The following is a 22,924-nucleotide window of genomic DNA, read 5'->3' as shown; positions in this document are numbered from 1 at the left end:
ACTTTTTTAGGACCGAGTACAAGTACCGATACTTTTTTTTTTTTTTTTTCATGTACTTGCCGATACCGATACTTTTAAATGCAGCCTTGTGTCCCCCAAATGCAGCCATGTGTCCCCCAAATGCAGCCTTGTGTCCCCCAAATTCAGCCATGTGTCCCCTAAGACAAAGCCAAGTCAACCCCTCCCCCCGCCGCTGCCGACATCTAGTTACTATGCGCTGGGGGAACACAACAGCTGTCATTTGCATTTGAATAGCTGTGTGTTTCCGTGCCGTCATGTATAGCCCCTCCCCCTTGCCCAGAAACTTTGATAGACAGGTCACCCGTCGTATCAAAGTGCCGGGCAAGGGGGAGGTGCTATACATGACGGCCGGGAAACGCACAGCTATTCAAATGCAAATGACAGCTGTTGTGTTCCCCCAGCGCATAGTAACTATATGTCGGTGGGGGGAGGGGGGGGGGGATTGACTTGGCTTTGTCTAAAGCGGCAGCAGCTTTCCTCTCCCCCATATGAGGACTGCTCTGCTCCGCTCTCCACCCGCACTTGAAAAAAAAAAAAAAAAAAGTATTCTACTAGGCATCAGGAGTATTTGCGCGAGTACAAGAACTAGCACAAATACTCTGTATCGGTCCCGATACTAGTATCGGTATCGGGACAACCCTAGTAATCGGTATCGGCGAGTACATGGGGGGGGGGGGGGGGAAGTATCGGTACTTGTACTCGGTCCTAAAAAAGTGGTATCGGGACAACCCTATGTGTGTGTGTGTGTGTATGTATATGTATATATAAATATATAATATTTTTTTTGCAATATCAACATAAGATCCTAGTGTACAATGAATACAATAAATGACACTTAAAAAAAAAAAAAAAGGGGCAAAAAGAGAGCAATGGTGTCGGAGCTTAAAAAACATGCCCATTAATATCACAAATGTATATTCTAAATGCAAGTCTAAGAGCATTTATCAAATAGATGTTTTGCTTTGGTTATCAAAAAGACTTTTGAACCTTATTTGAAGCACACAGCTTTCATACAAATTGCTACTCTCTGTAAGGGGGTGGAACATAACGAAAATGAGTGCAGCCCAACTCCACAAATCAATATTAAATAACTATGCAGTAAACAATGTGTTGATGTACAAAACATTTATAAATCGAGCACAATAATGTAATGTTTTTTTTAATAGCGCTGCACTTTAAAGCAATCACATTTCAGTCTATTACCATCTACCGCAAAAACCTTCTCAATTTTGTAAATTCTATACAATGTAATACTTGAAAATGTTGCTCACCTTTTTTCTTTAACTACTAAACAAAGGATTATTCAATCAAGAACCCCCTTAAAGTTTATGCATATCTTGTTGAGAGTCGGTGCAAAATATACTATATAAATATTTGGTACTAAATTCCTTGGCGGTTATATATCCAAATTAGTTCCCCCCAATCTTGGAGAAAGTCTAGGACCCTTAACACGTGTGGTGGCATTGTCCACATTCTGTAAACATTTGGAATGACATATTTAAGTTGATTGCCTTTGCTGTCCACATTTCCTGTCTTCCCCATTCCAATTTAGCCCTACTAGGAGTGGGGAATGACCAACTGCCCAGCCATCTTCAAACTCTCAATTTTTTTTTTTTTTTAAAGCAGTCAGGTTGTCAATTGTAGGAAGGTGGAAACATTTAGAAACACCTATAGTCATCCAAACACTCAATGACTGCATTTTATATGAATACCTGTTTGCCAAAGCTCATTTAACCCTAACAAGATGTTGACAACTATGGTATCCCTGGCTCCAAGGTACTAAGTTCATCACTCTGACATAATATGACCCTATCCATTCTCTCAAACGCCCTATATTCTTTACTCTATTTTTGGAATATTACTATCCATCTAGGTATAGAACTCAATACACATTCAGGAAATACTGTAGCATATTTTCTTTGTTCATGGTTACTACTGGTTTTTAATCTGTGAATATTAGATAAATTGTTATATGAGCAGAAAATTAACTCTAGTGGCGTGAAACTTTAAAGTGAAGGTTCACCCGGAAATTAAAATTTTTAAGATTAGATTCATGCTCATTTTGTCAAGGGGAATTGGGTAGTTTTTTTTTTTAAATCGAAGCCGTACTTACCGTTTTAGAGAAACCTCTTCTCCGCCGCTTCCGGGTATGGGCTGCGGGACTGGGCGTTCCTTCTTGATTGACAGGCTTCCGACGGTTGCATCTATCGCGTCATGATTTTCCGAAAGTAGCCGAACGTCGGTGCTCAGGCGCCGTAAAGAGCCGCACCGACGTTCGGCTTCTTTTGGCTACTCGTGACGCGATAGATGGGACCGTCGGAAGCCTGTCAATCAAGAAGGAACGCCCAGTCCCGAAGACCATACCCAGAAGCGGCGGAGAAGATCGCTCTCTAAAACGGTAAGTACTGTTTAGTTTTAAAAAAAAATAGCCCATTCCCCTAGACAAAATGAGCATGAATCTAATCTTAAATTTTTTTTTTTAGGGTGAACTCCCGCTTTAAGCAACAGTACAATGGTAATGCAGTGTTGTGAAACAAACCATAACAATAGTCCCAATAATGGCTGGGTGTGTGCTAATTCACTACACTCCCTGTGTAGGAAAAACAGACACAATACTGTTTGTAGTGACTTGAGTGGGATCAGCCTCCCTGGTCTCAGTTAGCTGTCTCACAAGCAGGTAAAGAATCTTCCACACTATCACAGCTCGTGCAAAACAAGCAGAAACACAGAAATCCTCATTGCGCAATATTGTACCACCATTAAGAGATATAAATGACAGGCTTCTGACAAGAGCAATTAAATAAAGTATAAACTGTGCTGCATAAAAATAAAAGTAATATATGACAAATTAATGTATCTATATAATACAATGAATAATACACATAAATAATCTCCTTAAATCAATAATAAACGTGAACCCAAATAATTATAAGAGTGATATCAAAAGAGACAAGTCCATAGGTTTTCACTTAAATCAATAATAGGCGTGAACCTAATAATAAATAGAGTGATATCAAAGAAACAAGTCCATATGTGTTGAATTAGTCCCAAAAAGGTTCAGAGAAAAATAGAAGAGGGTGCAAACTCGTCCAAACAGGTGCTGAACAGATCCAAAGGGAATTGTGCCAACCAGCAAGACAGATGAGATGAGAATAACCTCCACCACTTATGTCTTAACTGCTTACCAAAACAAGTTGATCTCGATAAGGAGATCGTATCTGCATGTGGCTAGCAGCCCTGCTCAAGACTTCCTTGGATCCCTTTAGTTTGTTTGCGTTCAGTCCTTGGTGTTATCAGACCTATCTCCTCAATGCAGATTACCCAGAAAGGAGAACACTAACATAGTGTAATATCCTCTAGACCAGTGGTCTCCAAACTGTGGCCCGAGGGCCGGATGCGGCCCTTTGCTTGCCTTTATCCGGCCCTTGGGGCACTGCCCCTCCCACTGATACGAAACCCTGCTCTGCTATCTGACACCGACAATGGAGCACCATTTCTCCCACTAACACCACTAATGGGGCGCTATTCCTCCTTATGATACCAACAATGGGACACTATTCCTCCCCCTAATGCCAGATCTTTACTCCCACTGATGCCAGGAAAATTTCCACCCCCCGCTGGCCAAAGTCCGGCCCTCCAAGAGTCTGAAGGACAATAAACTGGCCCTTTTGTTTAGAATGTTTGGAAACCCCTGCTCTAGACTGTTTATTATAGTAAAAAAGGATGCACTCACATGTTGGTAGAATAAATAGTGCGTTTGTTTAAAATTGCTCTAGCCGGCCGGCAATACAATCCGCCCGTCCTTCCGGATAGCAGCGAAGTGAACAGTGGTGACGTCAGCACGCCGCTCCTCCCTACGCCGTTTCGTCAAAATGCAGACTTCTTCCAGGGGCACGAGCGGCGCATTGACTCGCCACTTTTTATTCATCAACAAACACCCAGGCCCGCCCAGTTCTGAGATTTGGAAATCGAGGGCTAAATGCACCATTTTGAAAATGGGATCCCTGCCAGTATCGGTAGCAAGGCGGACCAGTGTTTTATGTATAAGAATAGTCGTCTATGTAGAGCGGCAGTCTGAACTTAGGGATTTCCTATAAGGAGATCCAGAGCACAGACTTTAGACAAAGCTGGTACTATTGATAACAGCATGTCTCCCGATCATACCTGTTATAGCAATTCTCTTAAGCAACCAGCAAAAGATTCATTGCCCGACAAGGAAATAAAAAACATATCCATTCTTTGTGAAAAAAAGGGAAATAAAAAATAAAACAAATTATATTAAAACGTTGAGGCTAAAACATCATAGTAAAAAAGTGTTGTCAGCAATATCCTAGCTATACCATCAAGGAGCTGACACGCTGGTGAATAATATATATTTAGCATAAAAAACGCTTGCGCGCGTAATACTTAAAAGGGAAATTAATTTCTATGTAAAAGGAAAAAAAGCCATAGAATTATGTAAACAGACATTATATATATTATCCACTTCGTTACCGAGCCTGTTTTTCAGATTCAGTGTTTACGAGACTAAAACTGTTTTTTTTGCTGGAATATTACTTAAAACCCCCAAACATTATATATATATTTTTTTCTAACACCCTAGAGAATAAAATGGCAGTCATTGCAATACTTTTTGTCACACCGTATTTGCGCAGCGGTCTTACAAGCGCACTTTTTTTGGAAAAAATTCACTTTTTTAAATTAAAAAATAACACAACAATAAATTTGGCCCAATTTTTTTATATATTGTGAAAGATAATGTTACGCCGAGTAAAATGATACCCAACATGTCACGCTTAAAAATTGCGCCCGCTCGTGGCATGGCGTCAAACTTTTACCCTTAAAAATCTTGATAGGCGACGTTTAAAAAATTCTACAGGTTGCATTTTTTGAGTTACAGAGTAGGCCTAAGGCTAAAATTATTGCTCTCGCTCTAACGATCGCGGCGATACCTCACTTGTGTGGTTTGAATACCGTTTTCATATGTCGGCGCTACTCGCGTATACGTTCGCTTCTACGCGCGAGCTCGTCGGGACGGGGCGCTTTAAAAAAATTTTTTTTTGCTTTTCGCATTTATTTTTAGTTATTTTACAATTTTTAACATTGAAATAAAAAAAAAAAAAAAATTATCACTTTTATTCCTATTACAAGGAATGTAAACATCCCTTGTAATAAAAAAAAGCATGACAGGTCCTCTTAAATATGAGATCTGGGGTCAAAAAGACCTCAGATCTCATATTTGGGCTTAAATGCAAAAAAAAATAAAAAATTTGGAAATGTCATTTTTTCAAATGACAAAAAAAAAAATGTCTCTTTAAGAGGCTGGGCGGGACTGACGTTTTGACGTCACTTCCGCCCAGCAGAGCTATGGGGGATGGGCGAAGGAGATTTTTCCTTCAGTCTCGTCCCCGCTCAGCTGCCGGATGGTCGCGATCCCCTCCGACGGCTCCGGTAAGCGGCGGAGGGTGCGTTACAGCGGCGGGAGGGGGGGGGGGCCCTCTCCCGCCACCGATAACGGCGAATTCGCCGCGGAGACCGCCGTTATCGTGTACAGGACCGTCGGCACTAAAGATGGATACCTCAGTTGTGGCAGCAGCTGCTGCCGTTACTGAGATATCCATCTTTAAAAACAGGACGTCTTTTGACTATGGGCCAGTAACCAAGTGGTTAAAGGGGATGTGCATATAGTGTTGCACAGATATGGCTAACTTGCTTCGTATCTGTGCAACACTATATGCACATCCCCTATAATATATATAATCTCTGTTCACATAATTCTATGGCTTTTTTCCTTTTACCATATAATTAAGCTCTGCTCTCTCTCCCTGTGCAGTGTGACCGGTCTCGTCTCCACCCCCTTCTGTAGTTTTCTGCAGGCAGCCTGTAGTGGGTGGAGCCTGCTGGGTCCCTCTCACAGGTTTGCTCTCTCTCCTTGTGCAGGGTGACTGGCAGGTCCGTCTTTAAGACAGGGCAAAAGGGGAAGCTGCCCTGGGCCCTGTCGTTGTGGGGCCCAAAGCAGCTGCCTCATACTTGCCAACTATCCCAGTTTAAATTCCCTTGTCCCTTGAAGTTTTTTTCCTGTGCTGTGTCCTGATATCTCAGTGTGAAGTGCTGCTACTAATGCTGCCCAGCTCTGCCCTATTGTGTACAGAAGACTCACCTGCAGACCCTGGTCCAGATTCACATAGATAGGCGTAAATATAAGCGGACGTAGCGTATCGTAGTTACGCTACGCCGCCGCAACTTAGAGAGGCAAGTGCTGTATTCACTGCCGATCGGGACCCCCCCCCCGCTACATGCGGCGGGCGGATTCCCGCGGGGAGCGATCTGGGACGAGGGCGCGGCTATTCGTTTCTAGCCGCCCCCTCGCGATCGCTCCCCGGAGCTGAAGAACGGGGAGAGCCGTATGTAAACACGGCTTCCCCGTGCTTCACTGTGGCGGCTGCATCGATCGTGTGATCCCTTTTATAGGGAGACTCGATCGATGACGTCAGTCCTACAGCCACACCCCCCTACAGTTGTAAACACACACTAGGTGAACACTAAATCCTACAGCGCCCCCTGTGGTTAACTCCCAAACTGCAACTGTCATTTTCACAATAAACAATGCAATTTAAATGCATTTTTTGCTGTGAAAATGACAATGGTCCCAAAAATGTGTCAAAATTGTCCGAAGTGTCCGCCATAATGTCGCAGTCATGAAAAAAAACGCTGATCGCCGCCAATAGTAGTAAAAAAAAAAATAATTAATAAAAATGCAATAAAACTATCCCCTTCTTTGTAAACGCTAAGTTCTGGACCCTTTTTTGTTGCTCGAATTGAGCGTATTTGGGCGTTTTACATTGGTGACCCTAGACCTGTACAAAATCGCGGTAAAAAAACGCCGCATTTTGTCGCGGCAAATAACGATGCCTTTTGTCGCGGCAAATCGTGGTAAAAACGCCGCAAAACGCTACGCTCAGGTGTGAATGCAGCCTTAGGCCCCTTGCAGATGGGGTGGACTCCATCAAGCAGATCCTCCTGCTCAGAGACGGATCTCTCCGCTGATCACTGCTGAGCAGGCGGATGACAGGTCCGTGTCCGTTCCGCTATGCAGAGCAGACACTGACACAGCCCGCTCTTCTCTATGGGGCGGTCAGATGAAAACGGACTGCTTGTCCATTTCCATCTGCTGGACGGATGTCTCCATCCCTCTGTTTTTAGCAGAACGGTTTGGATGCCGGTGGGTGTCAGTGGACACATGTCCATAGAGAGCTATGGATGTTCCAATCGGGTCCACCTGACAAACTGAAAGGTGAAAGAGGCCTTTGAGCCCTGGTTCACACTGGGTACGATTTGGAACGATTTGAGATGCGATTTGACATGTCAAATCGCATCTCAAATCGGCGGCAATTGTCGGCAATGTCACTGTCCTAATCAGTGTGACGCCGCATCTGCGATTTCAAAAAGAAGTTCCTGTACTACTTTTTGCGATTTCGGGCCGCGATTTACATTAAATTGCGGCAAAATCGCAGCCGCAAAATCGTGGTAAAATCGCGCATTTTACCGCGATTTTGAATTCGCAGCAGTGTGAACCTAGGCAGAGGTTGATTAAAACTGGAGAGTGCAAAATCTGGTGCAGGTGTGCATTGTAGAAAAAATTAAGCTTTAAAAGAAAAAACTGGAAGCTGATTTCTTTGCAGAGATGCACCAGATTTGTCACTCTCCCCCTGCAACACCTCGTTCCATTGTAGAAACAAGCACGTACAGTCTACATGAGGGCAACAATGCTGCTCTGAATACAGTAGCAATACAGCAGAGTAGTCACCCCATCACAGGAAGCTGCACGAGGTGGACTTCACTGGCTGGATCAATAGGTATTTGTGAGATTTTGCAGGGGGACCTTTTTTTTTAGAGGAGGCCATAATTGTAGCAGGGGTGTAAACCTAGAAATACAGGTAACCCCCTGCTCTGTGTACACTAGGATGTATATCAGTGTATGTCCCTTCTAGAAGGTAACCTAAGTATGTTTGGTTCCCAGGCGTCCAGAGACATCATTGTGGCTAATATCGCCCTGCAAGACCATGAAGTATGTCCTCTGGAGGAGATACAAGTGCCGCCTGATGGTCATCCTCTTCACTGCATTAATACTCCTCTTCCTGGGAATCCTCTAATCTTTCCTGGTAAGATTTTCCTCCTCTCCCCTACCTTTCCATCCTTTCTGACTTCCCATTCTGTTCCCTCCACTAAGATCCTGTCATCTTTTCTGCTCCCCTCTCTTTCCCTCCTTTCTTCTCTGCTCCTCTCCTCTCATTTTTCTCTATTATGTCTTCCCTACTCTTTTACTCACAACCCAGTCCCCTCTCCCATCCTCCTTTTCCCTCTGACCCACATTCTCTTTGATACCTCCTCTCTTCGCTTTTCCACTCGTTCTTTCCTCTCCTCTCTGTCTCCTTCCCCTCACCTCCTTTCCCCCCTTCTACTATTTCTTTATCGTACATCACGGGACACAGAGCGGCATTCATTACTATATGGGTTATATGGAGTACCTTCAGGTGTAGACACTGGCAATCTCAAACAGGAAATGCCCCTCCCTATATAACCCCCTCCCATAGGAGGAGTACCAGTTTTTACGCCAGTGTCTTAGGTGTTAGTCATGGTTTAGCTTGCCTCCGCATCCTTGGGATTAGGTGAGCTACCGGTTCTGTCCAAAAAAGCCTCAGCGCTAAAGTGGTCAGTAACCGGACCCCAAACCCTTGGGGTATAGCCCATAATGCTTTTCTTTTTAGAGAGCTGGACCCTGGGCCCAGAACTTAGAAACCTTTGGGTACCTAAAGTTTTCTGTTGCCAGGGTGCTGTATGGGTCCAGGACAGTGGATCCTTCATAGGAACCCAGGGCCTGAAGGTCTAGACATCCCCACGGAGATGGGGGAAGATTGGGCCTCTTGCTTGGCAAAGTCCTGCGGCATGGAGCAGGTAAGTGAGGGGAAAACTTGCGGAACTTGGTTCTTAGCAGGTTTTTTTCTGGGGGGTCACAGGGGACATGCCTAAAGTTATGCACTGCATCTGGCAAACTAGTCACATATCATAAAGATAGGATGGCTCTCTATGTATTATTCCCCATAAGATGTGACCTCCCTTGTAGTGTTGGAAAAGCATTGAGTGGGGCCTGTGTTATATAAAAATATATGTGTGTGTCAGAGAGCTTTGCTTACCTGCAGGCCTCCAGGCGATGCTCCATTCAGTCTTCCTCCTCAGAGCCTGCAAGCAGGCAAAACGCTGACCTCCTCATGGTTCCAGGCTGCAGTTTGCTGGAACAGAGAGGTCCCTTCCTCCCAAAATCCCCCCCCCCCCCCTGTCGGGAGGGGCATTTCCTGTTTGAGATTGCTGGGGGGGAAGGGCGGGTCAGTGGCTTAAAGGAAGGGGCGGCCCTTCCTTGTTTGTTCCATCAATACTTTGGAACTGAGGAGAAAGACCAGAGCGGCAGCACGGGGCGCCGAGGACACACAGTGGCCAGAAAGGATATTGCAGTCTTCAGAGGACTGTTTTGTCAAGCCTAGAAATAGGCTGTTTCTTTTCCATCTCATAGTTTTTCTTTGCAATACTACTCAGGGGGACAGAATGTTTTTTCTTTCCTGGATTTGAAACAAAAACGAAAAAAAAAAAAAAGTCATCTAGGGGAGAGGAAGCATTTTTTTATCCCCCAAACAGGTGTTTGGACAATTAACTTTTATAGTTCCAAATACCAATAGGTAGCAGGTGTACCTCGGTATTGTACCATGGTATGCCGCTGTTTTCCCTACAGGGAGCCTTGGGGCCATCGGGATCTGGGGCTGGAGCTGACGCGGGTCAGTCCAACCCTAAGATGGTCACGGAGGAGGTATTACTCACCTCTTTAAAAGAGATGCAGAAAAGCATGGGAAAAATGATATCCGCAGCTATGCGGGGCAGTAAGCGGAATAGATCTCCGTCGCCCGAGCGCGGACCCTCAGAAGAGGAGGTCCTTTCCTCAGGGGAATTGGACGACCTCTTGGACACGGACCAAGTAGGTTCAGGGATCGAAGACCCGGATACAGAGGAGTCTGGGGCAGTCTCCCTGAGGGAGAGCTGGTGGATTCAAGGATTGTCGGACTTGGTCCATAGGACATTCAACTTGCCAGTACCAGATCTCCAGGTATCGACGGTTTCAGCTTTGGGCTCACTGAGGGCGCCTCAAAGCAATGCTGTGTTTCCGATCCATCCTCTATTAGAGGGAATTTTGTTCCAAGATTGGAACAAGCCAGATAAGATCTTCTTACCACCTAAAAGGTTCTCTGTCCTATATCCTATGGAAGAAAATTTTTCCAAAAGATGGGCTACTCCTGCAGTGGACGCAGCCATCTCATGTGTTAACAGATCGTTAACATGCCCTGTAGAAAACATACAGGTGTTCAAGGATCCAGTTGATAAGCGCTTGGAAGCACTACTTAAGAACTCCTTCACTACTGCAGGGGCAGTAGTACAGCCAGCTGTGGCTGCGATTGGGGTCGCTCAAGCATTATCGGATCAATTTAAGCAGATGCTTAAACTTATTCCGGCCCAGCAGGGAGAAAAATTTTCGGATGTCCCTAAGGCCATATGTTTTACGGTAGACGCAATCAAGGATTCTATCCAGCAAGCGTCACGTTTATCGTTATCCCTTATCCATATGAGAAGACTCTTATGGTTAAAAAGCTGGGAGGCTGAGCCCCCATGCAAGAAGCTCCTGGTAGGGCCCTTCCATGGAGGACGACTCTTCGGAGAAGACCTAGATAAATACATTCAGACCATTTCAAACGGCAAGAGTACTCTCTTGCCAACTAAGAAGAAGTATCAGGGGCCTGCGTTTAAACGACAGTATTCCCCTGGGCAGGGGCCCTCTAATGCCAAGCAGTATCGACGGCCTCCTGCAAAAGCAAACTTCGGCCTCAACAGCAGATCACAAGGACAGGCTGTTAGAGGCAAAAGGCAGTGGTTTCGCAAACCAGCAAAACCAGCCCCCAAGCCAACCTTATGAAGGGGCGCCCCCACCCACGAAGGTGGGGGGAAGGCTGCGACTCTTTTCAGAGATTTGGGAAGCCAGCATTCCCGACGAGTGGGTACGGTCTTCCGTGGCCACAGGCTACAAATTAGATTTCCTAAGGTTTCCTCCTCCTCATTTCCAGAAGTCGAGGATTCCAAACGATCCGGAAAAGGGAGCCGCATTAAGATCGGCATTAGATCATCTACTTTCCCAGGAAGTAATAGTAGAGGTACCAGTCCTGGAACAGGGGCTGGGTTTCTACTCCAACCTATTCATCATCCCAAAATCCAATGGAGATGTCAGGCCAATTTTGGACCTAAAGATGGTAAATGCATATCTAAAGATCCGCTCATTTCGGATGGAATCCGTGCGGTCAGCAGCTGCCACACTCCAGAAGGACGACTTCATGGCGTCCATAGACATAAAGGATGCCTACCTTCATGTTCCAATTTATCAGCCACATCAAAGATATCTACGCTTCATGGTGGCTTCGCGTCACTTCCAATTCGTGGCGCTTCCCTTCGGGTTGGCTACGGCCCCCCGGGTGTTCACGAAGGTCCTAGCTCCAATCCTAGCCAAACTAAGGATCCAAGGGGTCACGATCCTAGCATACCTGGACGACCTCCTAGTCATAGATCACTCGTCTCCCGGCTTGGAGCGAGCAGTGGCCCTCACGGTCCAATACCTCGAGAGGTTCGGCTGGGTCCTAAATCGAGAAAAGTCAGCTTTCCAGCCCACAAAGCAGTTGGAATATCTCGGCATGAGATTAGACACAGAACAACAAGGAGTGTTCCTACCTCTGAGGAAGGTAAAAGCCATCAAGGAATTAATCCTACTGGTTCTAAGCAAGAAAGAACCGACTATTCGCCTATGTATGAGGTTACTAGGCAAGATGGTGGCCACATTCGAGGCGGTACCATACGCCCAGAGCCACACTCGCATCCTACAGGCAGCCATCCTGTCAGCATGGAGCAGAAGGCCACAGGCCTTGGATATCCCGTTGCCGCTCTCATCAAGAGTCCGACAAAGTCTGTGTTGGTGGTTAGACCCTCAGAATCTACTGAAGGGGAGGTCTTTCAGCCCAGTGGCTTGGAAGATAGTGACCACAGACGCCAGCCTGACGGGCTGGGGAGCAATTTTGGATGGTTGCACTCGCCAAGGTACTTGGGCAAAGCCAGAGAAGCAGTTGCCCATCAACATCTTGGAGCTCAGAGCTGCTCGACTAGCCCTCAGGGCTTGGACGTCAAAATTGCAGGGGTTCCCGGTGAAAATTCAATCAGACAATGCCACGGCCGTGGCATACATAAATCACCAAGGGGGAACCAGGAGTCAAGCCGCTCAGAGAGAGGTGAGCTTGATTCTTCTATGGGCAGAGGCTCATGTGCCCTGCATATCGGCAATATTCATTCCAGGAGTGGACAACTTTCAGGCGGACTTCTTAAGCCGCCAGACTCTATGGCCGGGGGAATGGTCTCTGCATCCACTAGTCTTTCAAGCACTCTGCCAAAGATGGGGAGTGCCGGACGTGGATATCATGGCATCGAGACTCAACAAGAAACTAGACAGGTTCATGTCCCGCTCAAGGGATCCGATGGCCTGCGGAACCGATGCGTTGGTTTGCCCTTGGCATCAGTTCAAACTTCTTTATGCGTTTCCCCCGCTCCAGTTACTACCCCGCCTGCTGCGCAGGATCCGGGTGGAGCACATACCAGTCATCCTGGTAGCTCCAGCATGGCCCAGAAGGGCATGGTACTCACTAATCTTAAGGATGGTAGTGGGAGACCCTTGGACTCTTCCTCTACGGCCAGACCTGCTATCGCAAGGTCCGATCCTCCACCCTGCCTTACGGCATCTAAATTTGACGGCCTGGAAGCTGAATCCCTGATTCTCAGGGGTAGAGGTCTGTCTCAGAAAGTAATCTCTACCCTAATCAGAGCCAGGAAACCGGTCTCTAGGGTGATTTATTACAGGGTCTGGAAGGCCTATGTAGGCTGGTGTGAGTCCAAGCGATGGCTTTCTCGCAAATTTACCATCGATAGAGTATTAAGTTTTCTCCAGCTAGGAGTGGATAAAGGATTGGCATTAAGCACAATCAAAGGACAGATTTCTGCTCTGTCAGTGTGGTTTCAGCGGCCGCTGGCCACCCACTCGCTGGTTAAGACCTTCCTTCAAGGGGTCTTACGTATTAGACCTCCAGTTAAATCCCCGCTTTGTCCGTGGGATTTAAATCTTGTTCTGTCAAGTTTACAGAAACAACCGTTTGAGCCGTTGGCTGATATTCCTTTGGTTCTACTGACAAGGAAGTTAGTATTTTTGGTTGCCATAGTTTCCGCAAGAAGAGTTTCGGAGCTGGCAGCCTTATCCTGTAAGGAACCATATCTTGTTTTTCATAAGGACAGGGTCGTTCTCCGCCCTCATCCTTCCTTCCTTCCGAAGGTCATATCCAGTTTTCATTTGAACCAGGATTTGGTATTACCATCCTTCTTCCCTAAACCTACTTCCAGAAAGGAAGGGTTGCTGCATACCTTGGATATTGTCAGGGCCATGAAGGCCTATCTTAAAGCTACAAAGAAGATCCGGAAGACAGATGTGCTGTTCATTCTACCGGATGGGCCCAAGAAGGGGCAGGCAGCTGCAAAGTCCACCATTTCTAGGTGGATTAAGCAATTAATCACTCAGGCCTACGGCTTGAAAGGGTTGCCTCCTCCAGTATCATTAAAGGCTCATTCTACTAGAGCCATGGGCGCCTCCTGGGCAGCACACCACCAGATCTCTATGGCTCAAGTTTGCAAGGCGGCAACCTGGTCTTCTGTCCACACGTTTACAAAATTCTACCAGTTGGACGTAAGAAGGAATACTGATACTGCCTTCGGGCAGGCAGTGCTGCAGGCTGCAGTTTGAGACCCTCGGATTCCGGGGGCTCCTCTTGTTCGAGTTAAATTTAAAAATTTTATTTTTCTCAACTAAGTTGGATTTATTATGATTTGAGTATATCTCTAAATTAAATCCTTTTGTCTTGGAGATGTTCTCCCTCCCCTCATTGTAAGCATTGCTTTGGGACATCCCATATAGTAATGAATGCCGCTCTGTGTCCCGTGATGTACGATAAAGAAAAAGAGATTTTTAATACAGCTTACCTGTAAAATCTTTTTCTTGGAGTACATCACGGGACACAGAGCTCCCACCCCTCTTTTTTGAGGACCATTTTGGGAGGCATACTGCTTGCTACAAAACTGAGGTACTCCTCCTATGGGAGGGGGTTATATAGGGAGGGGCATTTCCTGTTTGAGATTGCCAGTGTCTACACCTGAAGGTACTCCATATAACCCATATAGTAATGAATGCCGCTCTGTGTCCCGTGATGTACTCCAAGAAAAAGATTTTACAGGTAAGCTGTATTAAAAATCTCTTTATCCCCTCCTTCATTCTATTTCCATCTCCTTTTTGCCCCCCTCCTTGCTTCCTTCCATTTTTTTCTTCTTTCATTCTCTCTTCCCTTCTCTTACCTGTCCCCTGTCATTTGCCTTGAATCTCCTCTCTGTCCCTTATCTCTCTCTGCCCTCTCTACTCCTTTTCTTGCCTTTACTTCTGCCTCCTCTTCTTCCATCTCTTATCTTTGAATTTTCCTTCTCTCCTCTCCACTTTCCTTCTTTCCTTCACCCTCCTTCCTTCACCCTACTATGGTATTCCTTCGCCTGTCTTCTTCCCTCACCACTCCTCCTTTCCTTTTTTCCCCCTCTCCTCTTCCATCTCTTCTCTCCTATCCTCTTCCTTGTCTTCTCTCCTATCCTCTTCCTTGTCTTCTCTCCTATCCTCTTCCTTGTCTTCTCTCATCTCCTCTTCCATCTCTTCTCTCCTCTCCAGTTTTCTCTGTTCTCTCCTCTCATTTCTTCCTTTCTCCCTTCATGCTCTCTTTCGCTCAATCTCTCTCATACAAAGCTGTGTCCTATGTGTTGCTCAGTATATGTTAATACTGTATTGTGTCTGTAGTGTGGACCGATTACCTTGTTGCCTAAAAGATGGAGCTTTGAAACTGCACATTGCTTGTAAAATGTTAAATCGCTTGCTGTGTGATTGTCACTCATTTACACAGTATCAGGGCCGGCCTTAGGTTTTCAGGCGCCCTGTGCAAGCTAATCCCGTGGCGCCGCCCCCCCCCCCCCCCCCCCATCTTTACCCCTCGCCCCCTGGTCACCTAAGCATACACAAAGAGGAAAAAAATATTGTAACAAATAATTTGATTTAATAACAGTTAATTTAAGTGCATGTGCAAACACTGCAATCTTATTTAAACATATGTAGGTAGATTCACAAAGAGTTAGGCCGGCTTATCTACAGATAAGCCGACCTAACTCTGAATCTAAGCCGACCTATGTTTAAGTGTATTCTCAAACAGAGATACACTTAAACATATCTAAGATAGGACGGCTTGTGCCGTCCTATCTTAGATTGCAATGTTTTGGCTTACCGCTAGGTGGCGCTTCCATTGCGGCCGGCGTAGATTATGTAAATGAGCATTTACGACGATTCCCGAACGACCGCGAGCCCGCCGCAGTCGATTAACGTTGTTTCCGTACGCGATAGGCCGCCTAAAGTTATTCCACCTATGAGGTGGAATAACAATGTTAAGTATGGCTGCCGTTCCCGCCGCAAGGTTCGAATTTTTTTACGTCGTTTGCGCAAGTCGTCCGCGAATCGGGATTTACGTCGTTTACTTACGCGTCAAAATCAATAGGCCCGTACGGCCTACTTAGCCGCAATGCGCACTGGGAAATGTAGTCGCCCGGCGCATGCGCAGTGTCAAAAAAACGTGAGGTCAAGCCTCGTTTCCATACAACACGCCCCCCTCCAAGTCATTTGAATTAGGCACGCTTGCGCCCGCTCGTTTTAGGCTACGCCGCGGAAAATTAGCAGGTAAGTGGTTTGAGAATCACTAATAGCCTAACTAATTTACGGTGGTGTAGCCTAAAGACACTAGGCCGTCCTAAAGTTAGGCGCCCCTACGTGAATCTACCTCATACTGTTCAATCTCCACACACATAATACTGTATGAATAGTGGTATAATTCCACTTCAAAATGTGTTGTGCTAATATCCAATTTATAAACTCCTTTTGGAGTTAGATACGTTGGATATTAGCACAGCGCATTTTGGAATGGATTTACACCACTATTCATACAGTGACCTGACTACACTGACCTGTCCTGACTACACTGACCTGGCCTGCATACACTGACCTCACCTACATACACAATCACTGACGTCACCTACCTCAGCCGTGGTGTGCGGCGCCGGCACGCCCAATGTGCCCGTCATAGCGATGCAGCCAGGGAGGCTTAGGAGCCAAGGAGGAGAGCCGCCGAGCAGCAAGCAGGGATGTGGCGCGGCGGGCAGCCGTAGTGTGCAGGTCATACATAGATATGCAGCCACTGCAGTCAGCCAGAGGCTCAGGAGTCGTGGAGAGCCTCCGAACAGAGCGGGGATATCGCATGGCACGCCGGGCAGCATTGTAATTCCCAGCCCACCCAATAATGACCCCCCTGGGAAGGGGTGTGAGACACAGAGAGAGGAGGGGGGGTGACAGAGAGAGAGAGAAAGGAGAGGGCTGACACAGAGAGAGAGAGGGAGACACAGAGAGAGAGGAGGGGGGTGACACAGAGAGAGAAAAGAGGGCGTGACAGAGAGAGAAAGGAGAGGGGGTGACACAGAGAGAGAGGAGAGGGGGTGACACAGAGAGGAGGGGGGTGACAGAAAGAGAGGAGGGGGGTGACACAGAGAGAAAGGAGAGGGGGTGACACAGAGAGAAAGGAGAGGGGGTGACACAGAGAGAAAGGAGAGGGGGTGACAGAGAGAAAGGAGAGGGGGTGACAGAGAGAAAGGAGAGGGGGTGACAGAGAGAGAGAGAGGAGGGGGGTGACACACAGAGAGAGAGGAGGGGGGTGACACAGAGAGAAAGGAGAGGGGGTGACAGAGAGAGAGGAGGGGTGACACACAGAGAGAGAGAGGAGGGGGTGACAGAGAGAGAGAGGGGGGTGACAGAGAGAGAGAGAGTGTGACAGAGAGAGGAGGGGGGGTGACAGAGATAGAGAGAGGAGGGGGGGTGACACAGAGAGAGGAGGGGGGGTGACACAGAGAGAGAGAGAGGAGGGAGACACAGAGTGAGAGAGGTGGGGGGTGACACAGAGAGAGAGGAGGGGGTGACAGAGAGGGGTGGGGGGGTGACACAGAGAGAGGAGGGGGGTGACACACAGAGAGAGAGGAGGTGACACAGAGAGAGAGAAAGGAGGGGGGGGGTGACACAGAGTGAGAGAGGAGGGGGTGACACAGAGTGAGAGAGGAGGGGGTGACACAGAGTGAGAGAGGAGGGGGGTGACACAGAGTGAGAGAGGAGGGGGGTGACAGAGAGAGAGGAGGGGGTAACAGAGAGAGGAGGGGGGTGAGAGAGAGAGGAAGGGGTGAGAGAGAGGAGTGGGGTGACAGAGAGAGAGGAGTGGGGTGACACAGAGGAGGGGGGGTGACACGGAGAGAGAGAGGAGGGGGGTGACACAGAGAGGAGGGGGGGTGACACAGAGAGAGGAGGGAGTGTGACACAGAGAGAGAGGAGGGGGTGACACAGAGAGAGGAGGGAGTGTGACACAGAGAGAGAGGAGGGGGGTGACAGAGAGGAGGGGGTGACAGAGAAGGAGGGGGGTGACCCAGAGAGAGAGGAGGGGGGGGTGACACAGAGAGAGAGAGGAGGGGGGTGACACAGAGAGAGAGGAGGGAGACACAGAGTGAGAGGGGAGGGGGGGGACAGAGAGAGAAGGAGGAGGGGGTGACACAGAGAGAGAGAGAGGGGGGTGACAGAGATAGAGAGAGGAGGGGGGTGACAGAGATAGAGAGAGGAGGGGGTGACAGAGAGAGGAGGGGGGTGACACAGAGAGAGAGAGAAGGAGGGTGACACAGAGAGAGGAGGGGGGTGACACAGAGAGAGAGGAGGGGGGTGACACACAGAGAGAGGAGAAGGGGTGACAGAGAGAGAGAGGGGGGTGACACAGAGAGATAGGAGGGAGGTGATACAGAGAGAGAGAAGGGGGGTGACACACAGAGAGAGAAGGGGTGACAGAGAAAGAGAGAGGGGGGTGACACAGAGAGAGGAGGGGGGGTGACAGGGAGAAAGGAGGAGGGGTGACACAGAGATGGAGGAGGGGGTGACAGAGAGAGAGAGGGGGGTGACAGAGATAGAGAGAGAGGAGGGGGTGACACAGAGAGAGGGAAGGGAGGGTGACACAGAGAGAGGAGGGGGGGTGACAGAGAGAGGAGGGGGGTGACAGAGAGAGAGCGAGAGGGGATAGAGAGAAGGGGTGACAGAGAGAGAGAGAGGGGGTGACACAGAGAGAGAGGAGGGGGGTGACAGAGAGAGAGCGAGAGGGGATAGAGAGAAGGGGTGACAGAGAGAGAGAAGGGGGTGACACAGAGAGGAGGAGGGAGACAGAGTGAGAGAGAGGAGGGGGGTGAGAGAGGGGGGAGGAGGGGGGTGACACAGAGAGAGAGGAGTGGGGTGACACAGAGAGGAGGGGGGTGAGAGAGAGAGAGAGGAGGGGTGAGAGAGAGGAGGGGGTGACAGAGAGAGAGAGGAGTGGGGTGACACAGAGAGGAGGGAGAGAGAGGGGGGGTGACAGAGAGAGAGGGGGGTGACAGAGAGAGGAGGGGGGGTGACACAGAGAGAGAGAGAAGGGGGTGACACAGAGGAGGGGGGGTGACACAGAGAGAGAGAGAGGAGGGGGTGACAGAGAGAGAGGAGTGGGGTGACACAGAGAGAGGAGTGGGGTGACACAGAGGAGGGGGGGGGGGACACAGAGAGAGAGAGGAGGGGTGACACACAGAGAGAGAGAGGAGGGGGTGACAGAGAGAGAGAGGGGGGTGACAGAGAGAGAGAGAGTGTGACAGAGAGAGGAGGGGGGGTGACAGAGATAGAGAGAGGAGGGGGGGTGACACAGAGAGAGGAGGGGGGGTGACACAGAGAGAGAGAGAGGAGGGAGACACAGAGTGAGAGAGGTGGGGGGTGACACAGAGAGAGAGGAGGGGGTGACAGAGAGAGAGAGGAGGGGGGTGACAGAGAGGGGTGGGGGGGGTGACACAGAGAGAGGAGGGGGGTGACACACAGAGAGAGAGGAGGTGACACAGAGAGAGAGAAAGGAGGGGGGGGGGGACACAGAGTGAGAGAGGAGGGGGTGACACAGAGTGAGAGAGGAGGGGGTGACACAGAGTGAGAGAGGAGGGGGGTGACACAGAGTGAGAGAGGAGGGGGGTGACACAGAGTGAGAGAGGAGGGGGGTGACAGAGAGAGAGGAGGGGGTAACAGAGAGAGGAGGGGGGTGAGAGAGAGAGGAAGGGGTGAGAGAGAGAGTGGGGTGACAGAGAGAGAGGAGTGGGGTGACACAGAGGAGGGGGGGTGACACGGAGAGAGAGGAGGGGGGTGACAGAGATAGAGAGAGGAGGGGGGTGACACAGAGAGGAGGGGGGGGTGACACAGAGAGAGGAGGGAGTGTGACACAGAGAGAGAGGAGGGGGTGACACAGAGAGAGGAGGGAGTGTGACACAGAGAGAGAGGAGGGGGGTGACAGAGAGGAGGGGGTGACAGAGAAGGAGGGGGGTGACCCAGAGAGAGAGGAGGGGGGGTGACACAGAGAGAGAGAGGAGGGGGGTGACACAGAGAGAGAGGAGGGAGACACAGAGTGAGAGGGGAGGGGGGTGACAGAGAGAGAAGGAGGAGGGGGGTGACACAGAGAGAGAGAGAGGGGGGTGACAGAGATAGAGAGAGGAGGGGGGTGACAGAGATAGAGAGAGGAGGGGGTGACAGAGAGAGGAGGGGGGTGACACAGAGAGAGAGAGAAGGAGGGTGACACAGAGAGAGGAGGGGGGTGACACAGAGAGAGAGGAGGGGGGTGACACACAGAGAGAGGAGAAGGGGTGACAGAGAGAGAGAGGGGGGTGACACAGAGAGATAGGAGGGAGGTGATACAGAGAGAGAGAAGGGGGGTGACACACAGAGAGAGAAGGGGTGACAGAGAAAGAGAGAGGGGGGTGACACAGAGAGAGGAGGGGGGGTGACAGGGAGAAAGGAGGAGGGGTGACACAGAGATGGAGGAGGGGGTGACAGAGAGAGAGAGGGGGGTGACAGAGATAGAGAGAGAGGAGGGGGTGACACAGAGAGAGGGAAGGGAGGGTGACACAGAGAGAGGAGGGGGGGTGACAGAGAGAGGAGGGGGGTGACAGAGAGAGAGCGAGAGGGGATAGAGAGAAGGGGTGACAGAGAGAGAGAGAGGGGGTGACACAGAGAGAGAGGAGGGGGGTGACAGAGAGAGAGCGAGAGGGGATAGAGAGAAGGGGTGACAGAGAGAGAGAAGGGGGTGACACAGAGAGGAGGAGGGAGACAGAGTGAGAGAGAGGAGGGGGGTGAGAGAGGGGGGAGGAGGGGGGTGACACAGAGAGAGAGGAGTGGGGTGACACAGAGAGGAGGGGGGTGAGAGAGAGAGAGGAGGGGTGAGAGAGAGGAGGGGGTGACAGAGAGAGAGAGGAGTGGGGTGACACAGAGAGGAGGGAGAGAGAGGGGGGGTGACAGAGAGAGAGGGGGGTGACAGAGAGAGGAGGGGGGGTGACACAGAGAGAGAGAGAAGGGGGTGACACAGAGGAGGGGGGGGTGACACAGAGAGAGAGAGAGAGGAGGGGGTGACAGAGAGAGAGGAGTGGGGTGACACAGAGAGAGGAGTGGGGTGACACAGAGGAGGGGGGGTGACACAGAGAGAGAGAGGAGGGGGTGACACAGAGAGAGAGAGGAGGGGGGTGACACAGAGAGAGGAGGGGGGGTGACACAGAGAGAGAGGAGGGGGTGACACAGAGAGAGGAGGGAGTGTGACACAGAGAGAGAGGAGGGGGGTGACAGAGAGAGGAGGGGGGTGACAGAGAGAGATGAGGGGGGTGACAGAGAGAGAGGAGGGGGGGTGACAGAGAGAGAAGGAGGGGGGGTGACACAGAGAGAGAGAGGAGGGGGGGTGAGAGAGAGAGGAGGGTGACACAGAGAGAGGAGGGAGACACAGAGTGAGAGGGGTGACAGAGAGAGAAGGATGAGGGGTGTCGCAGAGAGAGAGAGGAGGGGGTGACAGAGATAGAAGGGGGTGACAGAGAGAGGAGGGGGGTGACACACAGAGAGAGGAGAAGGGGTGACAGAGAGAGAGAGGGGGGTGACACAGAGAGATAGGAGGGGGGTGATACAGAGAGAGAGAGAAGGGGGGTGACACACAGAGAGAGGAGAAGGGGTGACAGAGAAAGAGAGAGGGGGGTGACACAGAGAGAGGAGGGGGGGGTGACAGAGAGAGAGAGAAGGAGGAGGGGTGACACAGAGATGGAGGAGGGGGTGACACAGAGAGAGAGAGGGGTGACAGAGATAGAGAGAGAGGAGGGGGGTGACAGAGAGAGAGGAGGGAGGGTGACACAGAGAGAGAGGAGGGGGGTGACAGAGAGAGAGACGGGGGTGACACAGAGAGAGAGGAGGAGGGAGACAGAGTGAGAGAGGAGGGGGGTGAGAGAGGGGGGAGGAGGGGGTGACACAGAGAGAGAGGAGGAGGGAGACACAGAGAGGGGAGTGGGGTGACACAGAGAGAAGGGGGGGTGACACAGAGAGAGGAGGGGTGAGAGAGAGAGGAGGAGGGTGACAGAGAGAGAGGAGTGGGGTGACACAGAGAGGAGGGGGAGAGAGAGGGGGGTGACAGAGAGAGAGGGGGTGACACACAGAGAGAGAGGAGGGGGGGTGACACAGAGAGAGAGAAGGGAGACAGAGTGAGAGAGGGGGGTGAGAGAGAGGAGGGGGGGTGACACAGAGAGAGAGGAGGGGGGATAACACAGAGAGAGAGGGGGTGACAGAGAGAGAGAGAGGAGTGGGGTGAAACAGAGAGAGAGGAGGGGTGACAGAGAGAGGTGACAGAGAGAGGAGGGGGGTGATAGAGAGAGAGAGGAGGGGGGGTGACACAGAGAGAGGAGGAGGGAGACAGAGTGAGAGAGGAGGGGGGTGAGAGAGAGAGGGGGGAGGAGGGGGGTGACACAGAGAGAGAGGAGGAGGGAGACACAGAGAGAGAGAGGAGTGGGGTGACACAGAGACGAGGGGGGGGGGGGTGACACAGAGAGAGAGGAGGGGAGAGAGAGAGAGAGGAGTGGGGTGACACAGAGAGGAGGGGGGTGATACAGAGAGAGGAGGGAGGGTGACACAGAGAGAGAGAAAGGAGAGGGGGTGAGAGAGAGAAGAGAGGGGGTCACACAGAGAGAGAGGAGGAGGGAGACACAGAGAGAGAGAGGAGGGGGGGGGACAGAGAGAGAGAGAAGGAGGGGTGACACACACAGAGAGAGAGAGGAGGGGGTGACAGAGAGAGGGGGTGAGAGAGAGGGGGTGACAGAGAGAGAGGCGGGGGGTGACAGACAGAGAGAGGAGGGGGGTGACAGAGAGAGGAGGGGGGGTGACACAGAAAGAGGAGGGGGGTGACACAGAGAGAGAGAGTAGGGGGGTGACACACAGAGAGAGAAGGGGGGTGACACAGAGAGAGGAGAAGGGTGACACAGAGAGAGAGGAGGGGGGTGACACAGAGAGAGGAGGGGGGTGACACAGAGAGAGGAGGGGGGATGACAGAGAGAGAGGAGGGGGTGACAGAGAGGAGGGGGGTGACAGAGATAGAGGAGGGAGGGTGACAGAGAGAGAGGAGGGAGGGTGACACAGAGAGAGAGGAGGGAGACAGAGTGAGAGAGGAGGGGGGTGACACAGAGAGAGAGGAGGGGGGGTGACAGAGAGAGAAGGGGGTGACACAGAGAGAGAGGAAGGGGTGACAGAGAGAGAGGAGGGGGGTGACACACAGAG

This window comes from Rana temporaria, chromosome 1 (assembly GCF_905171775.1).
Source record: "Rana temporaria chromosome 1, aRanTem1.1, whole genome shotgun sequence".
Lineage (NCBI taxonomy): Eukaryota > Metazoa > Chordata > Amphibia > Anura > Ranidae > Rana > Rana temporaria.
This window is presented reverse-complemented; position numbering follows the sequence as displayed.